The sequence below is a fragment of the Delphinapterus leucas genome, chromosome 5 (assembly GCF_059928025.1).
Source record: "Delphinapterus leucas isolate spDelLeu-1000000601 "Yukka" chromosome 5, BTC_Dleu_Yukka2, whole genome shotgun sequence".
NCBI classification, from domain to species: Eukaryota; Metazoa; Chordata; class Mammalia; order Artiodactyla; family Monodontidae; genus Delphinapterus; species Delphinapterus leucas.
This window is the reverse complement of record NC_143133.1, coordinates 88,769,790-88,783,620: the sequence shown is the minus strand read 5'-3', so window position 1 is coordinate 88,783,620 and position 13,831 is coordinate 88,769,790. Positions and strand designations below refer to the sequence as shown.

General features: G+C 36.2%; 1 protein-coding gene across 1 annotated transcript in view; it reads left to right on the top strand.

Annotated features, from left to right (window-relative positions):
* Positions 1-7,220: 7,220 nt before the first annotated feature.
* The window catches only part of RASSF6 (Ras association domain family member 6), a 61,627-nt gene continuing 55,016 nt past the window's right edge, over positions 7,221-13,831 (top strand). Inside the window, exon 1 of the mRNA XM_022599397.3 lies at positions 7,221-7,434. The gene's annotated coding sequence lies outside the window, so the exon portion shown is untranslated. The remainder of the gene's footprint in view (positions 7,435-13,831) is intronic.

Sequence of the window (13,831 nt, the reverse complement as noted above, 5' to 3'; positions counted from 1 at the left end):
AATTAGCTAAATGCCATATTTATAAAAACAGCAATCACTGTCACATTCCGTTGAATTTCTTTATGTTTTGTACACAATTATCAGTTTTCAAAAGCAGTACCATTTAGGGTGGGTTAATGACTACTGCTCATTTTATTTATTTGAAAATGATTCTGTATTCATTTACTGAGTACATTTGTTTATATATATTGAATATTAATCCCTTATCAGTCATATCATTTGCAAATATTTTCTCCCATTCTGTAAGTTGTCTTTTCGTTTTGTTGACAGTTTCCTTTGCTGTGCAAAAGCTTTTAAGTTTAATTAGATCCCATTTGTTTATTTTTGCTCTTACTTCCTTTAGGAGGTGGATCAAAAATATATTGCTACAATTTATGTCAGAGAGTGTTCTGCCTATGTTTTCCTCTAGGAGTTTTATAGTATCTGGTCTTACATTTAGGTTTTTAATCCATTTTGAGTTTATTTTTGTATATGGTATTAGAGAATGTTCTAATTTCATTCTTTTACATGTATCTATCCAGTTTTCCTTGCACCACTTATTGAAGAGACTCTCTTTTCTCCATTGTATATCCTTGCCTCCTTTGTTGTAGATTAATTGACCATAAGTTTGTTGGTTTATTTCTGGGCCGTCTATTCTGTTCCACTGATCTATGTGTCTGTTTTTGTGTTAGTACCATACTGTTTTGATTACTGTAGCTTTGGAGTATAGTCTGAAGTCAGGGAGTCTGATTCCTCCAGTTCTGTTCTTCTTTCTCAAAATTGCTTTTGTTATTTGGGGTCTTTGTGTTTCCATACAAATTTTAAAATTAATTGTTCTGGTTGTGTGGAAAATACCATTTTGATAGGGATTGTATTAAATCTGTAGACTGCCTCAGGTAGTATGGTCATTTTAACAATATTAATTCTTCCACTCCATGTTGGTGAGGATGTGGAGAAAAGGAAACACTTGTACATTGTTGGTGGGAAAATAAATTGGTGCAGCCACTGCATAATATAGTATAGAGGTTTCTCAAAAAACTAAAAATAGAGCTACCATATGATCCAGCAATCCCGCTGCTGGGTATATATCCAAAAACAAACCAAACCCCAAAACACTGATTCAAAAAGATACATGCACCCCAATGTTCACAGAAGCATTATTTAAATTGCCAAGATATGGAAGCAACCTAAGTGTCCATCAACAGATGAATGGAATACACAATGGAATACTACTCAGCCATAAAAAAGAATGAAGTTTTGCCATTTGCAGTAACATGGATGGACTTGAAGGGCATTATGCTAAGTGAAAGAAGTTAGACAGAGAAAGATAAGCACTGTATGATATCACTTATATATGGAATCTAAAAAATACAATAAACTAGTGAATATAACAAAACAGGAGCAGACTCACAGATATAGAGAAAAAATTAGTGGTTTCCATTGGGGGGAGGGGCAACATAGAGGTGGGGCAATGGGAGGTACAAACTATGGGGGTAAGTTAGACTCAAGGATGTAGTGTACAACACAGGGAACATAGTCAATATTTTGTAATAACTGTAACTGGAAAATAATCTTTAAAAATGTTATTAAAAATGTTATAAAAAGTTTTTAATTTAAATAAAGAGTACATTTGTTAAAAAAACATTGTGCCTTCTACTTCTTTAAATCTATCTAAACACCTCTATGCCCTGTGTTTCTTTCTGTCACTGAATTTTGAAAGTATGTGTGCTTTGAATTCTCTTTTCTCCTATGGCAGAGAAGACTGAATGGAGTCCATCTAGATGTTGAAGATTTTTAGTTCCCTGAGGGCAGAGATTGTCTTAGTCATCTTTGTATGACCATCTCTGCACCTGCTTGGCACAAAGTAATTTTTCTTTTTCCTTTTCTGTTTTTTGAAAAGAAAGGCAGACTGCTACATGTGTGCCTCATTCAGATGTGTCTGGAGTCTTGAAAGCATGAATGCCCTATGTTCTCCTATAAATGCACCTTGAGAGCTTGTTGGGTAATTTCAGCAGGGGAGCACAGCTACTCATATACCCTTGACCAAAGAACGGTCTGCCTATGTAGGGGAAAGTCATCTTTGACCTAGGGGAGCATGCAGCTGCAGAAAGGACATTCATGGAGGGGTGAGGGAGAAAGGGGACACCACCTAGCCAGCCAGATCAGCTCTATCAACCCTTGTGATCAATGGGGTGACTGATGTCCCAGTCAGATCAACCTTACATTCCAGTAATTTTTCAATGTCTTACTAAGCTGAATGCTTTCCGCTGGCCATTACACTATTGAAAACCAGTCCATATTGAAGATAAGAGAGGAGAAATAAAATGCATTAGAAATGGAGATTACTTTATCACTTCTCAATTAATATAATGTTTTTCATTGTTCAAATTGTAAAAGCAGTTGTGTGGCATTTATGCCCATGATTAGGACAGACTAGAGCCTGATTTAAAAGTCAATATAAGTACAAAATATACAATAACTACAGAAGAGTGAGGCTTTTTAAAAATTCATCAACTATATAAAGGTTTTTAAATGACCTGTACATTAATAACAGCATTACTTTAATTAAATTTTTAGGGGAATTTTAGAAGGGAATTTCCCCTCCCTTATCTTATTTTCTCAACAATTTTTTAAAAAGTCGAAGTTCTAAAGTCTTTGTTTTTATCAAAAAAGCAATTAAATGTTTCTTAATTTAAACAGGAAATGATGGATTATTCTTCAAATTCAAGAAAAATGTTGGGATTTTTCAAAGAGAATTAATGCTGTTATTATAATTTATTAAGATCTCTATGGCAAAATTCCCAAATGTAAAATGTATTTATTTTAAGCTTTACATATTGGAAAAGTAATTTATCATGTTGCCTTATCAATGCCTGGCTTCCTTATTAAGGCAATTTCTAGTTAGGTTTTTATTGGGAGTCCCCTCATTGTTTGGAGCTCCTCTGCTTCCTTTTTTTACTTCATTCGGTGCGTAGCCTTGGCTTCCAGTGCAGCCTCAGATACCTAACAAGGTGTAGGCTATGAAACAAACTGGTATGAGTGACCCACAGCAATTGGGTCATAGTGTTAGAATCAGGCAATTTGTTGTTCTCTTTGTATTTTCTTCCAGTTGCAATCAGCTCTAAATATTTTTCAGGAGTGATTTAGTGAGATGTAGAAATGACCCATTCTAATTATACACATCTCTTTTTTTCTCCTTTTCTGTGCCATTTCTATGGGTGATTGTATCCCTGCAGCAGAATTATATTAAGGACACATTGTGATGGACATATATACACTACCAAATGTAAAATAGATAGCTAGTGGGAAGCAGCCGCATAGCACAGGGAGATCAGCTTGGTGCTTTGTCACCACCTAGAGGGGTGGGATAGGGAGGGTGGGAGGGAGGGAGACGCAAGAGGGAAGAGATGTGGGGATATATGTATATGTATAGCTGACTCACTTTGTTATAAAGCAGAAACTAACACACCATTGTAAAGCAATTATACTCCAATAAAGATATTACAAATAAATAAAAATTAAAAATAGAGTGGTCATGGGGGGCCTCTCCGAGGAGTAACATTTGAGGGGGAAAAAAAAGAAAAAAATGGAAAGAAAGAAGCCGTGACAAGAGCAGAGCTTTCTTGGCAGAGACAATACCAAATGCAAAGGCAGTGAGGCAATAACCAGCTTGGTCTGTCCCAGGAACAAAAATCAAACCAGGACAGCAAGAGAGAGTCAGTATCAGGAGAGCAGAGAATCAGTAAGGTCAAAGATGTAGGGAGTTCAGATCTAGATTTTATCCCCGATACAGGGGACAACCGGCAAAATGGTTTTCAGCAAAGGAGATGAAAGGTGGCATTGTGATCTGGTTTTTGTTTATAGGAGATTACACTGGCTACAGGTGGAGAATGGACTAGTGTGGGACAAGAGTACAGGCAGAAAGACCAATTAGGAGGCCATTTGTAGTATCTGAGCAAGAAGTGATACTGCCTAATCTAGCAGGTAGTGGAGATGCAGAGACTAAGATACAACTTCAAGACTTGCTGGGAGTGGAAGCTTGGAAAGAAAAGAATCGAGTGACTATTAAACATTTGGCCAGAAGAAACAGACTGACAGATATTGAGAACAAACTAGTGGTTACTGGTAGGGAGAGGAGAAAGATAGGGGTAGGGGATTAAGAGGTACAAACTACTCTGTATAGAATAAATGAGCTACAGGATATGTTACACAGCACAGGGAATATAGCCAATATTTTATAATAACTTTAGATGGAGTATAACCTATAAAAATTTTTAATCACTATGTTGTATACCTGAAACATATAATATTGTAAATCAACTATATCTCAAATATATAAATAAGTAAATAAGTGAATAAACAAATAGAACTCTGGTCTGAGTTAACAATGAACCTGCTAGTCATGTGCTAGGCTTTGGAGATAAAATAGAGCAGAAGACATAGTCCTTACCTTGTGGAATTTATAATCTATAATTATTCAATAAATCCTACTCGGTTAATAACTAATAATTTTTTAAAATTAATTTAGATTTAAATATCACAGTTGTTAGCATCATAAAGTCCAGATGGGTTGAAATGTTAAATTTAATAGATAAATAATCTCTAAATAAATAAACTAGAAGAAAAAAATATATATATTATATATACTTTAAGGATGGGAAAGCTTTTTAACACTGAGTTATAAGCAATAAAGAAAAATAGTAATAAATTTAATAACTAAAGTTTTAAACTTTTGTAGGTCAAAAATTACCATAAACAAAATTAAAAGGCAAATAATACTGGGAAATATAGGTACAGCATATATGACAATATGTTGATGTGATTAATATATAAAGAGATCTTAGAAATCAATGCCAAAAAGATGAACAAACAGTACAATAAACAGAAAGCAAAAATGCAGGGTCAGTCTAAATGTGGGTTCAGTCTTACAGGTAATCAATAATATACATATTTAAAATAGGATATGATTTTTTTACCTTTCAAATAGGGAAAGGTTTAAAAGAAGAAAAATAATCCGAGAGTTACTCCAGGAGTATAAAACTGACACTTGAGAGAAATTCTATAAAAATGTGTATTACCTTTCATCTGGCAACTTCATTTTTTGAAATGTCTAAAAGGCATAATCGTGGTTGTGTGCAGTTGCATACAAACATTTACTACAGCGTTGTTTATAGTAATATAAATTTCTCAATAGGGAACTGATTAAATAAATAATAGTATATCCATGTGGTGTAATACAGTGCAGCTAGTTAGAAACATAGTGCAGAAAAAAACTGACTGATGTGGTAAATTGTTCATAATATGTTTAATGTGATAAAAGCAGATTATAAAACAACAAGCAAATGTAATAGCATTTTGGTAAATATCCACAGAGAAAGTATGTCAATAAAGACATTCACCAAATTGTTCTTGGTAACTATATTTGAGAGATGGAATTGTAGGTGATTTTTTTCCTCTACATATCTGTGCTTTTTATATTTTCCACATGTGCAATTATGTATTTTTTATATTACAAAATAAAAATTACATATTTATAAAAGGTTAAGTACTCCAGAACAAAAGGAATCACTGAAACTAGTGAAAGGAAACCAGTTGAAAACGAGTAATCGGAATAAAGGCTTCAAGGATGCTTGCAGATAAAAAAGGCAAAACAAGGTTTCTCTGATACTAATAATAAAGAAATGCAGACAATGGGAGTGGGGCATGGATTTGAACAAAGACATTCTGGAGCCTAGGAGCTGTGGACACTGCAGCTGCTGTTAGTCATCATTCAAAGGTCAGTCCATACCAGCAGTCACAAATGGGGGGTTGTAAGGTCAACGTGGCCATCAAATGAATCCCCACAGGTAATACCAGGTCACACTGTCCTCATATATGAGGTTGTAGAAGGTTTGATTGTGATCCAATAAGCCAATTTGCCTGTTCAATTTATTAAAATAGCCCAAGGAATGATCAGTCTGATCATCCCTGGCCTCCACACACCGCAAGTTAACTAGATAAACTGTCTGACCTTTTGAACATAGAGAATCCTTAAAGTTCTATATCAAACATGTAACCTGCAAATCTAGAGTGATGGTCAGTCTGTTAATTTGACATTTGAATACACAGGACACCAGAAATCAACTCTGCCTACTCAACTCATTGTAGGAATTATATTTAATTCCTTTTGAGGGCTCTGAGGTTTATTCTTGTAAAATAACCTTCTTTTATTTTTTTTTTCATGATCAAAGTGCTTTACATAGGAAACAGGTAAAGTACCAATGATACCAAAAAGTGCATTTGTGTGAGTGTAAATAAAAGCACTATTTCCAGAGCATCTGTCATCTGAGTGTCTCTGAGTTTTTGGTGCCCTTTTTTGGGGTCTGATTTTACTAATTTTAAGTAAATTTGGTAGTTTTCAAAGAGGGAGCTCTTTTTTTTTTTTTAACTGTCAGTTCCTTTATCCATTCCTTTCTTTTTAATTGAGGTATAATTGACATATAATATTATACTAGTTGCAGGTATACAACATAATGATTCAATATTTACATATATTGTGAAATCATCACCATAATAAGTCTAGTTAACTAGACTTTAGTGCCTTTTTTAAAATTAGAGGTATTAGGGAAAAGCTGTCTCCAAACACAATTCACTAGGTAGTGACTAAATTACTATTCATTTCCTCTTGTATACTTTTATTACAATAGTTCTGAAATTTTGTTGTCTACTAGATTCTTCTGTGAAGCTTATTTAAAACATACCCGCCGTCTACCCTAGACCTACTAGATCGGAGTCTCATAGGTGCTGAGGCCCATGGGTTATGAGGGTTTCGCAAGATACTGGGTGGCTCTGGTTTGCTCTGAGTGGGAGAACCACCGCTCTGGGTGAAAAGGGTGCCAGTAAGGAAAGGAGGTGGCAAAAGAACAAGGGGGGAAAATTAAGAAATTTCTGATTAAAAGAGAAAATTTTCAAAAGAAAGACATGTGAATAATGACATTCAGTCCTAGTCGGTGTCATTTCTTAAAGACTATTTCTCTACAGACTAGAGAGGCGAGATTAGAATCCGGCCAGTTCAGAGGTTAAAGCGTTAACCAGCATGTCAATTCACTTGTCCTCAAGATGTGTGACAGGGAGCAAAGGAGAGTTCCTATCAGTGGCTCCGGAGAAAGAAAGTAAACACTCCCAACATGCACTGAGGCACAGGGAGTGGCTCAGGTTTCTAACACTTCCCTGCTGTGGCGAAAAGGAGTAATAATTAACAGTTTCTTGGGCTTGCTGTTCGTGGGAGGGGCACTGCCAGGCTCAGAGGGAGCCCCGCCTGGGCAGGAGTGTGTGCGCCCCTCCTCCCGCGCTTGTCTCCGACCCCAGCTCCACCTCCGGGACAGGTGAGCAAGCCCTGACTCTCCAACGACGATCAGAGTTTGGAACTGAGCAGGGAAACACACTCTCCGGAGCAGGTTCAGCTCAACAACGAAGGTAAAAATCTCCCATTCACAGTGTAGCAGGTGAAACATGGGGGTAGGGGAAAACAAAAACCCTCTAATCTACTCCCTGAGGTCAAGTTGAGGGCAAGTTGTTAGAAAGCAAAATCCATAGGGAGCCAAGTTTGAAGGTGTGCATGTGTCAGAGCAGCCCGAAACCCGGACGTATTTTCCTTTTGATTTTTTCAGAACACCCTTTCCTGACCAAGGTAAGCATATGGGGAGGGTCGGGGGAAGAGGGGAGGGCTTGAAGGTAAGTGTGGCCACCAAACCCTCCTCCCTTTTCTGACAAGTGTCATGAACTCAAGTTCTTCACCCGGGATTGTGGTTTGCCTGGAAAAGATACTAGACTCCTGCATTACTTCCCCCTTTCCCTCAGTACTCTTATGGTTACAAGGTTACATTCAACCAGCAGACTCGAAAGGTCTTTTTAATTGCGGTTCAGCTAAACTTTTATTATTTTCCACAAATCAACAGAGACTTCTCACAGACACACACACACACACACACACACAAAATTGAAAAGGATTTCTGATATAATTTAAGACTGCCCCAAACAATGAAAGGATAATCATAATTAAATGAGAGTCCATGAGTTAAGGGTCCAATTCTGAAGCAAGAGAGCTATAGGTTCAAATCTTGGCTTTGCCACTTACTGGTTTGTCCCATAGCAAGTTACTTAACCTAGCCAAGCTTCTGTTTGCCATCTATAAAATAAGCGTCATAACAGTATCTGCCAATAGGGCTTTGATGGGAATTAAACACTTAGCAAGCCTTCTATAAATAGCTATACATAGTGCCTCCAATTAGCATTAAGAAATTTGCAGCTCTGCCAAAGGGTACATGTCAAGGAGGGTGAGTGAACTAGTGAGACCAGACAGTATGGGGGTACCGCGTTGAACTGGTTTCCAGTGAGTGGGTCCAGGACACACGTAAGCAGATGGCAAGTGGGCAAAGCTACTCATTCCTCTGAGTAGCAATGAAATTATCTGGCTTCTTGCCACTTTTCCAATAGAGTATGTGGTGGCAAATTCAAACTTTGCTACTCAGTCATTTTTACTTTGGGGAAGTCTCACTTATATGAATATGTTATTTCTAACAAGAAACAATAATTTCATAATAGGATAGAAACACTCAACCCCCTGCTGTAGAACCCATCAATTTTGAGTTTTATTTATGAGACTGCCCCTGAATAACTTTGATAAAATTAGACCATATAGTCCATGTTCTTACATTGTAGCACATATTGTATTGTTTGTATTAAACTGATATGGACTTTTGTTTGTGTTTACGGACAAGAAACATAAATGAATGATACCTGTGTTTTGCTGGTCTTTACCACTTAAATTATAGGGAAGTGAACTTACTTTATGATTCTTTAAAGGGCATTTTGGTTAATGTTGCTGATGGTTTTATTAATGTGGATGACTTTGAGGAAGGAATAAACTTAGTAGGTGTGACTAGCAAAGTATTTCCAATTATGACATTTTATCTTTTTATTTTATTAATATAAAACAGTTAAATGCTTTGCAATTGATCCTAGCTTAATATTATCATTGTTTTAATGTATTCAAATTGCAGAGTTGAAAATCTGCAATGTATGTACTGTGTTTTCGTTTTGTTTGTTCGGGTTTTTTTTTTGTTTTGTGGTGACTTTTTGTTTTTAGAGGTAGAAGGAACTTTTTTTCTTCCAGTTTTATTAAGATATAATTGACATACAGCACTGTATGAGTTTAAGGTGTACAGCGCAATGATTTGACTTACATACATCATAAAATGATTACTACAATAAGTTTAGTGAACATTCATCATCTCACATAGATACAAAATTAAAGAAATAGAAAAACAAATTTTTACTTGTGATGAAAATTCTTAAGATTTACTTTTTAACAACTTTCATATACAACATACAGCAGTGCTAATTATATTTATCATTTTTGTACATTACATCCCTGGTACTTATTTATCTTAAATTGGAAGTTTTACCTTTTGACTACCTTCATCCAATTCCCCCTCCCGCCCACCCTTATAATGGGATAGTGACTGAAGGATTGGAGGTAGAATTCTAAAGCCAAGTAAACTGAACTGTACTATTATATTGTCCTCCGGGGCTTGAATCAGTTTAGTGCAGTTTAACTAAAAACTTATAAAATAATCCAATCTATTTAGAATAAATTATAGTACCAGTGTTTACTAAATAGTTTTCAAAGAGGAAATATGCCTTTATGCTGAATAAATATTGTTAGAATTTAAACAAGTTATCAATATTTAATTTTTGTATTCCTTAATAGGCATATATCTAAATAACAAACAGTAGCCCCAACTGAGATAAATCCATTAACCATATTTGAGAATAATTTGAGATTTATTTATTTAACCACATAACCAGTTATAAATCTTCCTAAAGTCTATTTTAGTATACAAATGTTTTTCTACTATTTCTAATGCTTATAAGATTTTGTGATAAACTATTAAATATTTTGCTCAATCAGAAGAGATAGAAGTAACCAGCAGTGATTAAGAAAACATTAAGTTTTCTGGTTACATTTAAAATAGTATAACATATATGTAATATGTCTTTTTAACATGTAATTCAAGGTTTCATATTTTATACTTGTTTTAACTTCCTAAAGTAAGATGCATCCTATACCTTTCATCAAAATAGAAATCTAGTGCTAATAGTCAATTTACTTGTACAGATTCTTTGGTTACAATGCAGACAGGGAATTTAGGATTGTTAGAGATACATGGGCTTCATATAAAAGTTTAGATTTTTAAAAATAGTCAAGTAAAGGTCAATTGAAAAATACAACCTCTGAGAAAGAACTTCTTTTGAATGTTCTCTCTTTTCACTGAAGTCTAGGGTTAGAGAGGGTTGGATCTGTTGGAAAAAAATTAGTCTTTTAAAGCTATCAAGTAGAGTGATTTCGTCATTTCATAACATCATCTCAAGTACCAAACAAACCAATACTACTGCTTTCAGTAGTTGAACATGAAGGTGTCTCTCTCTTAAGGGATGAGGGTGTTATCTTAGTAGCTGAGATGGTTGAACGACATCGCCATCATTATCCCAGAGTCTAGGAAATGGAGCTCAAGAGGAGGGCTGATTCTTTTGCAGCCAACAGATGAACAGGAAAAATTGAGCCATGGCCCCTGTGAAGTCAACCTTAGAAATTCCTCTTGGAAACCCAGATGAAGCAGAGGCTCTTGAGCTGTGCCATAGAAGCAATTCCAGAAGAAGCCATCGGCAGATGGAGTAGCTCCTTCCCAGACTGAGTGGTGGCAAGATGCCTTGAGTCCTGAATGGCTTCCAACTAGCTCGCTTTTCCTACTGCTCCTGCTTTTCTCACCTCCCTGAGGGCACTCTGGGGAGAATGGAGCACAGGGCATTAGGGCCATGTAAATATACAATAGCATACTAAAAGTTTGGCATTTCAAATTAGATTCCACTGGACTGACTGTGATGGTATACTCACATAGAAGCCTGGTTGTTTGATATTCATCCTGTTTATCCTGTGTTAAATTCAAGCACTGTAATACATTTTTGTTTGTATCTCAAACATTCCCTAACTGCAATCAATATCACTTAATAAGGTGATAGTGATTATAGTCCAACGCTCAACTTTTACCATCTCTGCAAATGACACACATTCTTTAGAAAAAATATGGAACCAATTACTTCCCAGAAACCACACTTTTCTTGACTCTTTTTCTGTTTTCTAAAAATTGGATAACGGTTAGAATTATAGATGTTTTGTCTTGTTTCCTTGAAGTGATGTAATTGTATACGGGTCTACTCTTCTCTACTACAAGGTTCCACGTCAGAGCTTAGAGAAAACAGCTTTATTTTAGAGGTAAATACATATTTGTAACTTTCCATTGCTTCTTCAGGCCAAAATAATAATTAAAACAAAACCCACCATGCATACAGCCATTAATCTTAATTCGTAATTGAAATACACACTCGCTATTCCAATGTTACACTCTCTGCTCTTTTTTCTTTTTTTGGAATTTTTATGGTGTGTGTTATTAAGATATGTTTCTTGTATATGACTTAGAAAGTACATATGAAATCAAAAAGAAAATAATTATCACTCAATTTCATAGATCTCAATTTTACTGTTAATATTTTTGTACATCTCTCCACATCTTGAATATACAGATATTCATAATTTTATATATGTCTTCTCTACATACTTGCATATATACATTCACTAGAGGAGATACAAAAGTGAAATGAGCAATCATCCTGTTCTAGAGGAAATCAGGTAAACTAAAATATGATTAGGGAGAGAAAGTAAGTAATTAGAAAGCTGCAGATATTTGGCTATCCAAGTTCAAAGGCAGGAGAAATTCTCTTTGGCTGGAGGACCCAAGGAAATTAGCACATGGATTTTTTCTTTGGTTCATTGTAAAATCATGACCACTTTGACACTTCCTGCACGCAGGGGCCTCAGGAATCAGGAGCTGCGGACACAGATGCAGGCTACACTTCCTGGCTAGCACAGCAACAGCACAGAGAGGGAGCTCATGAAATATTTGTTGATATACAAAAGAGTGAGCCAAGTTTCCCACTTTTAAACAAGCAACCATTTAATTAATCCATGCTTGGACCAAGGAAGGTACTTTAAATGACCGGCCCTTTTGAGTTAACTGGGCTTCACCTCCCATCCTCTGGCCTCATTCTGGCCAGTCCAGGCAAGCCCACATCTAGGCAGGATGCCGAGCAGGAAGAGGTGAACCACTGATGCTCTCAGATGCTCTCTGTTCTCAGCGTTGCCCAGATACTGGTGCTGACTTATTCTGCTTTCTCAGGTTCCTGAACCCTGCTGCCTGCTCAGACTGATTCTATCTTCCTGGTCTTCTCTCTTCCCTGTTGAGCCTCCAAGGTCTGTTTGAGCCTAGACCTGCCTAGTACTTCTAGGACTGTTTATTTCTCCAGGATTTAATTACTTGCCTATTTAATTCCATATGTCTTGAGCTCTACTCTGTCTGGACATAATTAAAAAATAAATAGCCAAACATTAAATAAGTGATCTTATTTCATACACAATCTAAGTAATAAGCTCTGGCCCCAGGATGGGAGAGCCCTGTATGATTATCCCTCCCAGTAAAGTATATAGATTTTTAACAACTACCTTCCTCCTCAAGTCATAGTTTGTTCTGTTCTACCAAAGTAATTGTGAACATTCAAAGTAAGACCCTTAGGCTTCTAGACCTGTAACTTTTCTTTTGTTAATAAATCTTTCTGGTAACCATAACCTCTGGTTATCTTCTTCTTAAGCCTTTTGAGGTAACTAGCTCAGACTCATAAATTTACCAAGTCTTTATAACTTAGAGGATATTCACAAAGGCATTACCAGATTTTAAATTGCAGTGAATCATGGTTACTGGGAATGGAAAAGGGAAACTATTGGAATTCATAGGTCTATTTCTCACTTCAGCAATTAATAATAAAATGGGACTTTTACTAAATCACATTTTTACCTTTCAGGTATTTCAATTGTTTGAATATTTTGCTTAGCCAACTTTTGGATTCAGACATGGTCAATATTATTTCCTATTCAATTAGCATATACTGCTTATGAAGAAAAATTTTGTCCTATTTTCATTTTTCTTTCATAATTTCCATTCAACTGTCCTTATTTCTAGGGTCAGAGGATAATGTAAGGGCTTTTGAAATTGTTTTCTTTTTAATTAATTTTTGGCTACACTGGGTATTCCTTGCTGTGCACAGGCTTTCTCTAGTTGTGGTGAACAGGGGCTACTCTTTGCTGTGGTGCGCAGGCTTCTCATTATGGTGGCATCTCTTTTTTCAGAGCACGGTCTCTAGGCGCTAGGACTTCAGTAGTTGTGGCTCGTGGGCTCAGTAGTTGTGGCTCATGGGCTCTAGAGCACAGGCTCAGTTGTTGTGGTGCATGGGCTTAGATACTCCATGGCATGTGGGATCTTCCCGGACCAGGACTCGAACCCACGTACCCTGCATTGGCGGGCGGATTCTTAGCCACCAGGGAAGTCCCAGGGCTTTTGAACTTGTTTAATCACATCTTCTGAAGCTACCTATGATTTGCTTCAGCATAGATCATGAGTTTGACAATATAATTACATAGCGATTTTTGCTATCTTTAATGATACCTTAGCTAATTTTTTTTATGAACACAAATAGAATGGAGCCAATCAGAAAACCACTGCCATGATTCTTCAGCCCATCACTGTCAATTTGCACTTTGTGCTTCTTCAGTTCAAAATATCCCTGACTTCTAGTCCCAGCTAAAATATCATATCAACTATGAAGTCAAGAAAAGTTTTATTAATAGTAATTAGTCCTTTGGGTCACAGCTACAATTTGACATTTAGTCAGTCACTCAACAAATATTAATTAAATCCCTTCC